Source organism: Pleuronectes platessa, chromosome 9 (genome assembly GCF_947347685.1).
Source record: "Pleuronectes platessa chromosome 9, fPlePla1.1, whole genome shotgun sequence".
Lineage (NCBI taxonomy): Eukaryota > Metazoa > Chordata > Actinopteri > Pleuronectiformes > Pleuronectidae > Pleuronectes > Pleuronectes platessa.
The window spans coordinates 8,219,570-8,233,849 of record NC_070634.1 but is presented as its reverse complement, the minus strand read 5'-3'; positions in this window follow the sequence as shown (position 1 = coordinate 8,233,849).

The following is a 14,280-nucleotide window of genomic DNA, read 5'->3' as shown; positions in this document are numbered from 1 at the left end:
TGTGTGTTTGTGTGTGTGTGTGTGTCTGTGTGTGTGTGTGTGTGTGTGTGCACCCCAGCTCCTCCCAGTAGTAAAACACACACACACTTGTTAAAGTGCACTGCTGAAGTTTCCCCCTCTCATTCACAGCGCATCCCATGCCATATTATACCGTGAAGAAGTCCATTAATGTTTTGTTGAACAAGCGTCATTAACTTGTATCAACGCCTTTTTACAAACCTTGCATTGTTGTGCTGGGCCCAGTCTGCGGCCCATCTTGGCCAATACAGTGGATGATTTGCCCCTTTATTAGTTACCAGGCAACAGATCCTGAATACCAAAACTCAAAGGAAACACTCTGGTCCTCCATATAGATCTCAATGGCGATGGGGGGAAAATGAACAATGATGCTGTGAACAACATAATGCCACGCAATGACTTTTCATTAACAATTATCTGCTTGATGTGAATAGCAGCTGCAGTGGCTACTCTCCATCTCATGGGTTTGCAGAGAAAAAGGGGAGCCGGGGGAGAGAAAGAGGCTTTTGCCAGTGAATGGTATCCTGCAGGAGTTTAGGGGGTTCCATGGTCCCCATGAATGTGGAATCTAATTTATATCTCAGTAAATAATTAGGTTTCTATGCAAAAATGAGTTGGAAATAATTACATCTTAAAGCAGCGTGACAACTTAGCCACAAAAACAAAGGGAAGCAGCCCTCTTTCATGTCTCACCAGGAGTTTGGGCAGCTTTTTCCAATCCAACGGTTATGATCAATAAACCACGTTAAGTTTTAGTACGACTCCTCTTTCAGCAAAAGAGACGCGTTGTGTTGCACCTACTGTAGATCCCTGAATATATCTGTTTCTGTGATTTGGGAACAGACAACACTGTGAAGGAGCACGGCCCTCAGTGCTATAGAAAAGTAAAGTGACAGGCTCAGTGTAAGAAGAGGCTGCTGAACAAAGCCAGCGAGGGCCCTGTTGATGGCCTATAGAGTTGTCCTGCACCAGGCTCCCTCTAATTAGGGAGACGCTTCTCGGTCTCACAGAGCCGCTCAGACCAGACACTCCAGACTGAAGTGTGCCCCTGCGCCAATGAGTGCGTCTGCATGTCCACACTCAACGCAGCATGTGTGTATGTGTCTGCATTCTGTGGCGCACACAATTAACGAGTCTCGAAAATGAGATAAACACCGACTGATAGTGACGCTGATCACGGTTAACTTCCCAGAGAAATGTCTTTATCGGAGCTCATTGTCCCGGCTCTGATTGGTCCCTCTGCCTCCTCGGTTGTTTCCAACAGACTAAGCAGATGCCATTACAGAGGCAGCAACAGAACAGTCCTTATTTCAATCTTTTCTTGCTTGAGTTCCCAAATAGTCCTGAATTGCAGGCCTTATTGTAATAGGGAGCAGCTCCATTGTTGGTCACTTTGTAGTGCATGGCCACGCTGCAGGAGTGATCAGCTGTAAGGACTCATTACTGTTCTCCTCACTGGTTTCCAGAGAGTTCAAGATGCTGTTTTATCTCCATTGATGAGTGGCCTTTTAGCAAAATTATCTGGGTTCACCCTGATGCCTTTAGGCTCTGTCTGGAAACCACGCAGCTCAGAGGAAAACAGGAAATTTCAAAAGTTCCTACTCGGGATTAAAAACAGCTGGAGTTTTGGTTGGCAACTCCTAAGGTTCCAGAGAGGTTCCTGAGAGGTTCTCCTGCAAGGCCTCCTGTGCTCACAACACACAGCTCCGGACCTCGTGTGAAACCTGAAATCAGGAAATGTTTCAAAGAGTGAATGACAGGAGTCCCTCCACCCTGGTTACCCTGACTGCTCTATCCCTCAATCTAAAAGAGGTGATATTGTAGCCTCTTTTTCTTTCCTTTCTGAAAAGGGGGGGTGGGATCCCTGGGATTGAGATTGTGTGCTGGAGCGGAAGCAGACTGGAATGTGTGTCCGGGCCGTGTCTTTTGTCGCCAACCGGGGCCGTGAATAGACTTGGGCCGCGATCTCTCTGTCCTCTGTTTACCAGACTGTGAAGAAGCAAACAAACCAAAAAACGTTTCATGGACATGTTCGTTGCACCTTGCACCTATATCACTCTTCTTCTCTTCTGATTGGATTTTTGAACTTGCCTGATAGTAACTTCCTTCAAATGAAACTGTTTTCCATCAAAGAACCTGCATCTTCTCAGGTCGAATCAGCATCGTGTTCAGTGCTGCTCTTAAATTCTAGCTAAATTTAGCAGCAGAGGACAAATCAAGGATTTAGATGCACACTGAATAAAGAGGGACTTGATTTTTAAAACGGATCATATATCCGAATTATTTTTCTGTTCTGTCCAGAGATTAAATATTGATTCAGAAAAGTGTCAGACTGAGTCGTCTCTGTCATTATGTTGATTTTCATTGCAGCCTGTTAGTGTCTCTCTCAGGCAGCTCCGGCCATGTCCCAGCTTCTCCCTGCATCCGAGGACAAACGGAGGCGTTTTCACACAAATAGGCGAGTTCACTTCTTAATTGAGATGATGTCCACATTTTCCCGTCTATTATGCGAACATTGGAAGATGTGGAGAAGTTTAAAAGAAGGTGGGGACTGTGTCAAACCAAGCTGCACTCCGAGCCTCGTTCTGCTCATTTGGACAATGAAGAACACATCGATCTGATTTTCATCCATCATTGTTGCAGCTGCTGGCATTTCAGTTTTCATTTATAATCATTCCTCTGTTCTGCAAACACAGGCCAATATTACTGAAATCCGGATATTTTACACAGTCCTCTCTTGTCAGGGCATATGACTCCTTTTTTGGTTCCTTACAGAGAATTATCTACTATATCTATATCTATAGTAATATAATTATTATATACTGTATGTCAACAGGCAGTAGGAAGCCAGAGACAGTCATTAACTGTATTTACACAAAGGAAAACTACACTTTGTATGAATCTAAGATATCAAGTTCGGACTTAAGCTTTAGAAAACATGCAGGGAAAGTTTGCTACCGTGTCAAAGATCCTGTTAAAGTTACGATCATTTCAGATGGAATCAGTTGAAAATAAAAGGAAATTGAATGTTCTGATCACAATTAAGTGATTTACATAAGATAATGCATGATAAAAAAAAATTTCTCAATGAAGATGTGATTTTATAGAAAAATATCAATCTGTCTGTAAAAGCCACAAGTGTTGTCCAATCTTTATCAGACCTATATACGGTCAATATTGTCAACAATTCAGACTAGCAGAGGCAAGACAACTTTACACAAAGGCAATATTATTACATCTGGTTTTTTTATGTTTAGCATCCAGTTTGAATTTATCGAGGGCATCACAAGGTTTGACAGTAGAGAGAGAAACTGCAGGAGTGTTTGAAGCCCTGCAGAGCTTGTTACACAACAGGCAGCTAATTGTGTGGTGGGTAGTTTGGGGCATCACATGAACTGGCTGGACTCTGGTGGGCGGCAGCTGCAGCTCTGTGAGTCATCATCAGGCGCCCTCCACAGGAACATGAGCCCAGAGGTCTGCTCGGCGTTTTCTGATATTTACAGGTTTTGGTAGTGACAGCCCGCTTTCAAAGTATTTCAAATATTTACTTATTTTTGTTGAACCTGCAAAATAAAACTATCATGTGACGCCGAGTAGTACTGCCAAATTGACTCATAGAACACCAGTTATATTAAATCTTAAAAATGTATCATCAATTGATAATCATCAACTGTTACAATGATTTTCACAGAATCCTTCACTTCAAACTGTTTCTGAATGAATGGGCAGCTGCATGTCAGCAGATTTCAGTTTTCTCTTTCAAGAAGAGGAAATATGTAAATTAATGATCAATCTGTAAATACATGAAATCAAATGAAATATTAGACAAATGAATATTAATCAAATCTAAAAAGAAGCTTCCGCTTGCTTTGGCCAAAACAGGTAAAACAGTTCTCCGGTTATATCAGAGTAAAGATGCAGGTTATCTCTCTGAAGTTAAAGTTTTTTAGTTTTTAACAGCTTGTCACTTCTTACTGTCTAAAATAAATATTATTTGCTTGTGTGACCGATCTGGACAGATTTATTGTTTCTAATACAATAACAATTTAAATAAATTCTAATATCATCTATTACATCATGTTATCAGTGCAGTTTAACTGTAGATTGGAAAAAAATATCCAAAATGGTTCAAGCAGAAGTCGAGCAAGGTAATAAAAAAATAGTTTGCAAGAGGTGAACAACAAGCATTTTTTTTATATATTCTGAATAAAACAATTTGCTTTAGTTTAATTTTATTTTCTATATAATGTACATTTTTAATATAAACTATGGCTTCAACATGCTTCAGTTAATATTAAGAACAGTGTTGGGATTTCAGAAAATATACAGGTTATACATTTCAACTACTTTACATGAGGACCTGTAACTGTACCTTCAGGTTTACCATGTAAAACATTTAGTGAATATGAATTAACAGGACAAAGCAAAACATTATTTAACAAAATGGGTTTAAAAGATGATGATGACGTATATTATGACATCGAATAATAAGAAATCAATCCTAAATTATTTACCAGGGCCAGATTTCTACAGTGTGACCTTGCTCACCACCTCAGCCACCTGCACAGCAGTTTAACAGCCACACAGGCTTTTTAACTATTATGTACTGAAGTCACAAGCAGCTGTGCTGTAGTGCTGAATCCACAAAATCATGATCGGTGTGATTAGAAATACATGCTGAGGAGTTTGATTTTTACTTGGAATAAGACTTGTATATAAAGGTGCTGGATTAGGGTGTCGTTGCTTTGAGAAGAACCAAGGTTGTGATTTAGAGTTGTGTACTTTGTATGTTACCCTCGGAGTTCTGTTAAAGGACTCACTGTATCATTATCTGCAGCATACTTGTCTCTTTTTCCCTGTAAGTAAATTAATTTCATAGAAACTTGATGAGTGTTTTGCTTCACACTGTTTGCATTTCCAAGTGCAGTAGGCTTCCTTTTCAGCGCATCGAGACAGTGGAGGTCAGGGCCAAGAGCTCCTGTCTGCATCGTCCCAGCTCTGTGCCAGCCAGATAAATGGAGAGAGTGTTTGTGAGCTGTCTGAGCTTTGTGTTTGCACAGAGTCACAACTTTGTATGGGGTCGAGGGGGAGCTCGGGGCAGCTAGTGAGATTTGTATGCAGACTACATCGCTCTGCCGCCCCCCTGGTCCACTCTATGTCCTCTCACCTGCCTGCTGCAGTAAATCATAGACCTATCAAGTGAAGCGTGTTGATGGGGCTGCACGTGCAAGAGCTTTACTGCACCTGTCATGACTCTGTGTGTGTGTGCGTGTGTGTGTGTGTGTGTGTGTGTGTGTGTGTGTGTGTGTGTGTGTGTGTGTGTGTGTGTGTGTAATGAATAAGTCTTTGGAAATGTATCTGTTTCTATGGATATTTATTCTTCTGCCGGTGTGATTCTTCATGCAGGCCTGGGGGTCGGCGATAAGAGAGTTTTGGAGATCTGCCTAATGGTTTGGTAAATGTGTCTGTCCGTGTATGCGTGTTTAGCTGTGTCTGTATGTGTGTATGTGTGTGCACGCCTCTCTGTGTTCACAGTAGGGATAGAAATAGAGGTAGCTGGGTGTCAAACAGGAGGTCTGCAGATGCCTGTCCGGCTGAGAGCTTGAAGGTCCCTCCCTTTGACAGAGTATCCATTCAGAGTCAATGAGCTGGGTCAAAGCCTGCACGTCAGGCTGCAGCTCGGCCTAGCACTGGGGCGGTCCAAGAGGTCAGTCTTATTCACATGGCGCTGTCATGCAAATGAACCCACCCACGCTTAAACAACTCTTGGAATTTTTATGCCTGCTCCCTGGCCCTTTTTTTTCCCCGTTTCCCCCTTTTTTCCCCACTTTTTCACTCCCTCTCTCCCTCTTTTCCTCTCGAGATCTCTCTCCCCTGCATTCACAAAGTCATTGAAGACACATTCAAAGCTTTTTAAATTGGCCAGCTTCATTGTGCCCACACTAAAGTGGGGGGGACGGAGAGCGGGAGAGTGTAAAGAGGAGTGCGCCTAAATATACTCCGGTCTGAAAGTAGTTAGATCATGTTCTTTTCATGGTCCGATTAGAATCAAATCGATCCCCCCGCCCCTCCTGCGCCTCCACGGTTTGAAGAGGAGCAGCCACACAAAGATTTCTTGGCTGGGACAGGGGGAATGAATGACCAAACCTGAATGCTAAATACACTCTTAAAAGTCTCATTCTGAAAGCACGACAATGCTCGAGAGAGTAAATTTGTTTTAAGTGTGGGTGAGAAATGTTTGTGTGGATGGAGAAAAGATATCTCTACAGTGATGAGCACTGTAGGAGCATCTGTGGATGGGACCTGATCTACATATAAATCAGAAAAACACACAAACCCCAATGGAAGATCTTTCTAACAAAAACCTTTAAGCCTCATTATATGGGAGAGGATTTAAGACAAAGGTGCTTTATCCCGAAAGAAGTATCTTGCAATAAGAGGTTCTATTTAACATGTTATCCATAGTAAGTTTTCCTCAGGAGCAAGGTTACATATACAAAGTACAAAGAAGTGGGTCTAGGTGAGGAAGCTGTAGGTTCGGCCTGCTTTGTCCAATAACAGAGCTGACGAGCGCTGGACACCACAGCTCTGCTCCGGGAGGCGACCGCTGAGAGTGGGGGGGAGGATGGGAGGAAGGATTTGAACTTGGTGACACCCTCTCTGCACCTGCAGCTCTGCAAACCACCAGCTAATTATCCCACCACACCTCCATAACTCTCTTTTTATGGTGTCTATTTTTTTTTCAAAGGAGCCCTGAACTAGTTCAATAACAGCCCTAATATGCTGGATGTAGTGATCTTTTTTTTCAGTGTCGTGACAAGCATGTATCTCCTTATTTTCAGCTTTTTAGCAATAGAAGTACAACAACATTTTGAGGAGAGATATTACATCCACTTGAGAAAAAACGACTTCCGCTCTGTTTTTCTGTAACAATGAGATAATGTATTATGTGCTTTTGTATTTTTCTTTTGTTCTAAATCCTGAGTGTTCTTTTTCCCCCCCTCTCCTCTGAATGTTGAAGCAAACATGTTCCATTTGACCCAGTTGTATTTGGGTTTGAGACATTGGGAGACATTTGTTTATTTTTCTTACAAGAACCTCTCTCAGACTTCCCATATAATAATTGTGTTAATTTAGAAAAACACAGAAGATGTTTATTGAGTGAAAGTGAAAAGTATGATTGCAAAATACACTAATATTTACTAGGTTAAGTCCCTTCTTAAATGTCTGGGCATGTTCACATCTAAAATAATGAGCTAACAACTGCATAAACTCATTTGTATTAGTCAAAAAATCCACAGTGCTGCAATATTATATTTTATTTTATCTTATTACGCTCAATATTTGTTGAAATTGAGTCATATATATATATATATATATATATATACAGAAACTGTGAAAAGTGAAAATGTTGACCCATACTGCGTCCTTCCAGCAAGTTGTGTGAACATCTGTAGAGGTGTTTTTGTGTAATTCTGCTCCCAAACAAACAGACATACCAAAAAAAAATAGGCTTGATCAAAGGGTAGCCAATACACTGGCAACTGAAAATAGTATCCATATAAATTGTATATATAGATTTAGATATATAGATTGTATAAGTTGAGCAAGGTAAAGAGCAGGAATCTTTAGTTTTTTTTTAAAGATCCTGAAAAAATTTCTTTAAAATACAAATATAAAAAAGGTAATAAACACATTAAACAATGATAAGGACATGAAGCAGGCCACTGGGAGCTCCACGATCCAAAAATAACATTTTCATTATAAGCAGTAAGGAGTCAGAAGTCACTCCTCTCATCATTAGACCCAACCAAACATTCTGCACTTAAAGATCAGCATCCATAGCAAATGAAATACCACAAAATCTGAATTCCTTACAAAATTTTCTTGACTGTATGAGTGGCTCTAATACTTTACTGTAGCTCCGAATGTTGAATTAACATTGCATCATTTCTTTTCTTTTGTTTGTGAGGTGCAGCCTTTGTTTTTATGTTTTTTTCCAGCACATTCATGTTCCGACTGAAACAAGCAGCAGCCTCCAGCAGGTCGGTCCTTACAAACACAAGCTGGGCAGCCAAATACTGTTCAGATTCACACAATATATTTTTCCTCAAATCTCCAAAGACACCAAACAAAACACAGAATTAGGGGGAAATGTTTGTGAAAGGATGCACATGACATCCAGAACATTTCCACTTGGTGGAGTGGCTCTGAACACTCAGTGGTTTGAATATTTCACGGAGTGTAAACAGCACGTAGCTGCATCGGAGAGCTGTTCAAAAAGCTGATAGAGATCACACAGTGTGCTGTATGATTCTGTGCAGGGAAAGAGGAATTGAAGGGTTGTCATGGGATTAATAACTGAGAATATCTCTCCATCATAGATTATTTACACATCTCACCCTCTCTGTGCTCTGTGTTTTTCTACAGTCAGATCTTGCAGCTCAAATCTCGACGACTAAGATGTTTGTGTTCTGAATCCTGAGAGAAGCCAAACAACTGTGGAGGTGGACGGATGGAGGGGTGGGACCACCCTGCAGCTACCCCCTTTTCTCTCTCTCTCTCTCTCTCTCTCTCTCTCTCTCTCTCTCTCTCTCTCGCTCTCTCTCTCTCTTTCTGCTTCTCTCTCTCCCTCTCTCTCTCTCTCTCTCTCTCTCTCTCTGTTTCTCGCTCACTCCCACCTCATCCCTTCATTCCCACTCCTATTCATCCTGCAGCTGCAGTCCTGTGCCCCTCTCTCTCTCACTCTTACTCACAAAGTTTCTCTCTCGGTCTCTGTCTCTCTCCCTCTTTCTCTATTTGTCCCTGAGACACAAAGATGGATGGAGAAGCTCCTGGAATGGGGCGCACAATAGCTTGTGCCACAAGGTGAGCAGCCTCAGCTGCATACGGCCCAGTGCTGCCTTTTTTAGCTCCTGCGAGGCTCCTTACCCGACTGGAGTATGTGTGTGTGAAGGGGGGTCTGAGCGGCACAGTATGGCAACAGATGCTTTTGTTCGGCCAAAAGTCTGAAAGGGGCCTTGGGTGGGGGGCTTAGCAGTGTCAGAGCGCAGAGTCATTTTTCTCTCCTTTTTCTCCCACTCTGCCTCTCTTTCTCTGCATCTCCCTCTCCCCAGCTGTGCCTGCCGTGGCGGCTGAGCAAGAGGAAATGTGAGGGCAACGGCATGATGGAATACGTAAGTGGGGCGCGCGGTTTTGGCCTGTTTTGTGGGCGACTTCATTAAAGGGTCGTTTATCTGGCCTGTGATCCCATTGTCCGGGGCCTTCTTTATCAGGCCCGGTGTGTCAGGGGGGCGTAATTGGCCGATTGGCCACGGTCTGCACATGCTGAGGTGATTTATAAAGCTGTGAATGGAGCTGACTCCTCACCGGGCAGCGCTCCCTCTCCCATATAGGAGACACTGCACTGCAGAATAACACTGAGTAAATGCAGAAGAAATGTGAAAAGGATGAAACGTCCCCAAAGCTCTTTGTGCAAGTGTGAAATCAGAGGCCTGAATAAAAGGTCCCTGGAATCTCTCTTTCCCTTGTCATCTATTTTCTCCACCTTTATACTCAATCTGACGTCGTCGTTTCACCGCTTTAGACTCACCAACATTCAATAGCTGTTTTTGAAAAAATTCATTTCCTTGATTTCTCATCCAATGATTGTGACTTTCTTCTTACCTTTCAGCCAATCACAGTCCCCGTAGTGAGGAACTGTAGCGAAGGCAGGAAACTGTTCACTTCTGTTTACTTTTCCAATCTTGCTGAAATGTCACATATAGATCTTTGGACTGAAAAATAGATTTCCTTCTGATCAAGTCAGCCATGTTATTTTGAATTCATCACAGACTAATTAAACTCCGGTGATCACATGCCTAAGATGAACTTGAATCCAGTACTTCTAAAAGCAGCAGGCGCACTGTGAGTAGTTTTCTGGAGCTGTCAGCGTTTTGAATGAGAAGTGGACTGCAGATCTCATGACTGCAGGTGGGAGTGAGCGCTGGCTTTATGTGCTCCCATGGTGTGTTAAGGTTGGCTCTTAATGACCTCCTAATTAAAGCAGGCCCTCCTCTCAATGGGCTGATCATGTAGCGGGGGTCAGAGGTCATTTACAGGGCTGCTGGTGGCCAGAGTTCCTGCTCCATGCTAATTGCTCTCCAATATACACAAGTTAACACGACGTGATATTTCTGCCAGGTAAACTCAGTGGTATACGTGCTTCCTCGTTGAATGAGCACGAGAGGGAGTTTTTTCACTTGAGACTGTCGGCCTCTCTCTGGGACTTTTGCATTGTCCTGCTGCAGACACAGAGCCTGAGTTCATTAAGCCAGACGGAGTGTTTGTCTAAAGGCCAGACAAGACAACCTTAATCCCCAACAAGTGTTTGTGGACAAGCAGATAAGGTCTGCAAACACACAGCACCTGCAGGAGGCTTCACAGGCAACAAGCTTTATTTTGTAGTAGTTGTAAGAAGGCTTGATGCAGGAGCCACTTGATGGAATAGCTGTGATGGAATACACACAACAGTCCTCGTTAGATTAATCAACCTACACCAAATTGCACACACAGATAAATATGATTTTTTATTCTATTCATCAAGATCCATAAATTATTACTGGGAAATCTGTGAAAATGCATATAAACAAACTGTATCTCTCAATGTTAAAGAAGGTGAAAAGGAGAACCTACTGCATCCGCCCCCTAATTCTTCTTTTGTGACCCAAAGCACATCCTTCCACCAAGTTCGGTAATAATCTGTCCACTAGTTTTTGTGTAAAGATGCTAACCAAGAAATTAACAAACAAACAGAGACTGCTGCAAACATCCCCTTCTGGGCCGAAGGCGAAATGCAAAGGAGGAAACGAAATTCATGCAAATGTCTTTTGGAGAAATTGAGTTCAATCTTAAACAGTTTTAAATGCAATAAGTTCACTACTCTGCATCTGAAACTTTGAAGAAAACCTTGAGCTTTCTTTTTTTGTTGTTACTACCTTCCACAGTTCTCTGAAACAGGGCAGAATCCTGCTGGAGCCTCCGCCCACAGAGGCGAGGGAGGGCCCTGACGAGGAGGCGGGGCCTGGCTCTGGTTTAATGTAGCTGATTGTGCTGCCATGAAAAAAAGGAACAGTTTCTTCTGTGTTAATTTTCAATTTTGTTGCTGTCTCTGCACCCGGCCTTTGTGTCCAATTCTTCTTCCCTCTCTAAACGGCACCGCCACCCCTCTCTTTTTCCTTTTCTTTTCACTCCGCTCGTCAGGCCGTCTAGATTATGTTGCTAAGGAGATTTTTTTTCTCTTTTTTGTGTGTTTTTTTTCACTGTTTCCCATTAATGCGTCTTGAAAGCCCCTTGGTGTGTGCCGAGCGCTGGGGGAGGAGGGGAGCGCAGGGTCTTGCAGAGTGGAGGAATTTCAATCTGAAGCGGTAAGGTGGGGGTGCGTGTGGGTGAAGGCCCAAAGAGAGGCACTCAAGTGAGAGCTGAAGTGGTTTGCGGAGCTGAGGAACCTCTTGCCCCCCCCCTCATCGCCTCTTTATCAGGGTCAGTCCTTCATTGGCAGCCCACAGGTGCACTGTCAGTCTTTTCTATTCATGGCTAAAAAACTCAGCCATGAGTAAAACAAACACAGTTTTCCCTCAGTGAGAAGAAAGGTGTCGAGCAGCATGCACAGTAAATTAGCTGTAAAAAAAATTGTCATACGTAAGGTTCAGTACAAATCTGGGTTAAGGGGCATGGTTCATTAGATTTTTGATCAATCAAGAAAAGGATTAAATTTCTTTTACATTTTTTTATAAAAAGTTGAATGATGCTAATATCCACGCCCCATATTAAACCCTAGAAATCATTTCCATATTTGATAATGATAAAACTCTTCATGATTTATGTTCTCAGATCAGAAAACGCTTTCGTGATTTGTCCTGGATGTCAGGATTAGATCTGCTGCTGTGTGTTTTCTCCTCCTTTGCCTTGTTCGTCTCCGGTTTTGTCTCCATGTCCAGCCGGTGGGGGCGTGGCCACCTGTCCACCTGTACTGCACTCATCCATCAACACCTCAGCTTCAACTGTATATATAAGCAGCAAGACTCTGACAGGTCGTCATACAACCTCAGTGGTTACATACATTACGCTTCTCAGTCGCCTTGAAGTCATTTATCTTCTATCATACTTCTCTCATGCTCAGGGCCATGTTGCTTCTCCTGAAATGTATATGCTCTATATCACATAAAATATTGCAGATTCAAAGAAAACACAGTTTGACTGGTGGTAACTGTGCATCAGAAAGTCCTGACAGCTCATTTTAAGGCTCAGTTTCTGAATATAGACTGTGTGCATTTCTCCATGGACTGAAAAATCCTGGACTGGCTCCATAATCAAATAATACATCTTACTTTTTACAGTATGGGACTTTTAACTGACTTCAGCTAAACACAACGTTGTTGGATCTGCTCTTTATGCAGTGTGGTCATAGTAGCAAAAAAAGCTTTGGTTGAGCATCTGTACTCACAGCATCACAGAAATAGAGAACTAATACTGATGGAACATTCCAGGTGGAAGTTGGATTTAGACATAGACTGTAATTGTTTGGTTCAAAGGGCATATACTGCACCACATGTAAAACAGGACTAGTAGCTCTTGTGATAGCATCACACCTTTGGGCTCTTGGATTTTCAATCTAGCGTATAATTTGTTTGCTCTCATCTCTCCCTCTGCAACTTTCTCTCACCTTCACCCACAGAAGCACAAACACATCTGCCTCTGCCCCGCGGCTCGGGGGGAAAAATCGCTGCAAAATAACCTCTCCGACCATTTCATCTACACTGGGGCTTGACATAATTAGTCAATCAGAGATGTGCCTCTAGCAGAGCATTTCTAGGAAAAGCTCTGACCTCTCGCAGCTGTTTCATTTGCTCAGGCTCAGTGCAACATTACGGGGGCAAACACCCGGTTACTGGAGGAAACTACAACATTTAACCCCAATCACATCCCATCTATATCTGTCCTGTTGGGCTTTTTTCTTTTAAGCATATTTGAAAAAGGACCTGTCATACAAAGTTCTTATATTAAAATCTCTGTTAGAGTTTATGTAAATTAAAAAAAATAATGTAGACCAGTGGAAATATAAGCAATATTATGAATGGACCAAATTACCACTTGTATTTGAAAAGGGGTCGCTTATAGTGACTCTGCGGTTTCTTTCAGCTCGACAAGGCTTTAAAGCATCTTTACCTCCAGCAAGCATTGTGAGCAAAATGATGACACAACAATGGTACCAGTTTTATTGAAACATGGTTGAAGGGTGAGGTATGGGACAAGGAAGAGCCTAAACTTTAACATTAATGTTTCAGTATCAGTAATGTTTTTTTCACTTTCTTTAAATGTTTTTACAACACAATTTCTGAGAATAATTCATGGATCTAGATAAAAAAACGTTCTGGCATATTTAAGGAACTGACATCTGTGAGTGTGTGCAATTCGGTGCAGCTTGATTGAATTTAAGGGGGCTGCTGGGCCTTGGCTGAAATATGCTCCAAACTTACTGCTATTCTAGCTGAACTAGTTCTTTTGGTTTTCCAGCTCCCATCTTTAATGTTTCCGTTGACTATCACCCCCTTTCTAAGACTTTCCTGCGTTACCTGTCCAGCAACAGATGGCCAGTAGACAAAGATAAAACACTGCAGCCTTTTTATTCTGGAGAAGAGACCCACGAGAGGAGTGAAGGTAAGTCTTAGATTCATCAGGTGGTGGTGTTTGAAGATAATTCAGTGGACCACAAGACCACACGATGGACCACTGAGCAACTGAGCAATGACCAATTAGCAGGGGTCAGTGGCCAGACTGGACAGAACAGTGAATTGACTACAGCAGCGGCACAGAACAGGAGCACAGATAAAACACTGAGGTGACTGTAAAACAAATGTTTCCTTCTCACCAATTTCTGTGAGAAAAATGTCGACCATCTTACACGACTACATCTTATGGATGTATCCGACTAAATTGCCAGAATTAGCCATGCTGTCTCAGCTAAGTGACTTGAGATAATGAACATTTTCCAAACCATCATTTTATAATTTGTGCAGTTTAAGGCACGAAAACAATATTTCATGTTATAATGTTTAGCCTTGAGTCATTTGGGTTTGTTTTCTACCTTCCCCACAATGTAGTGAAAGTAATAAATAGAGCTTAGAAAAATAACGCGTTAACGCGTTATGATTAAATTACAGGATTAATTCGCTGTTTTTTTTTAACGCATTTAACGCATGCGCAGAAGGACCTTCCAATTCC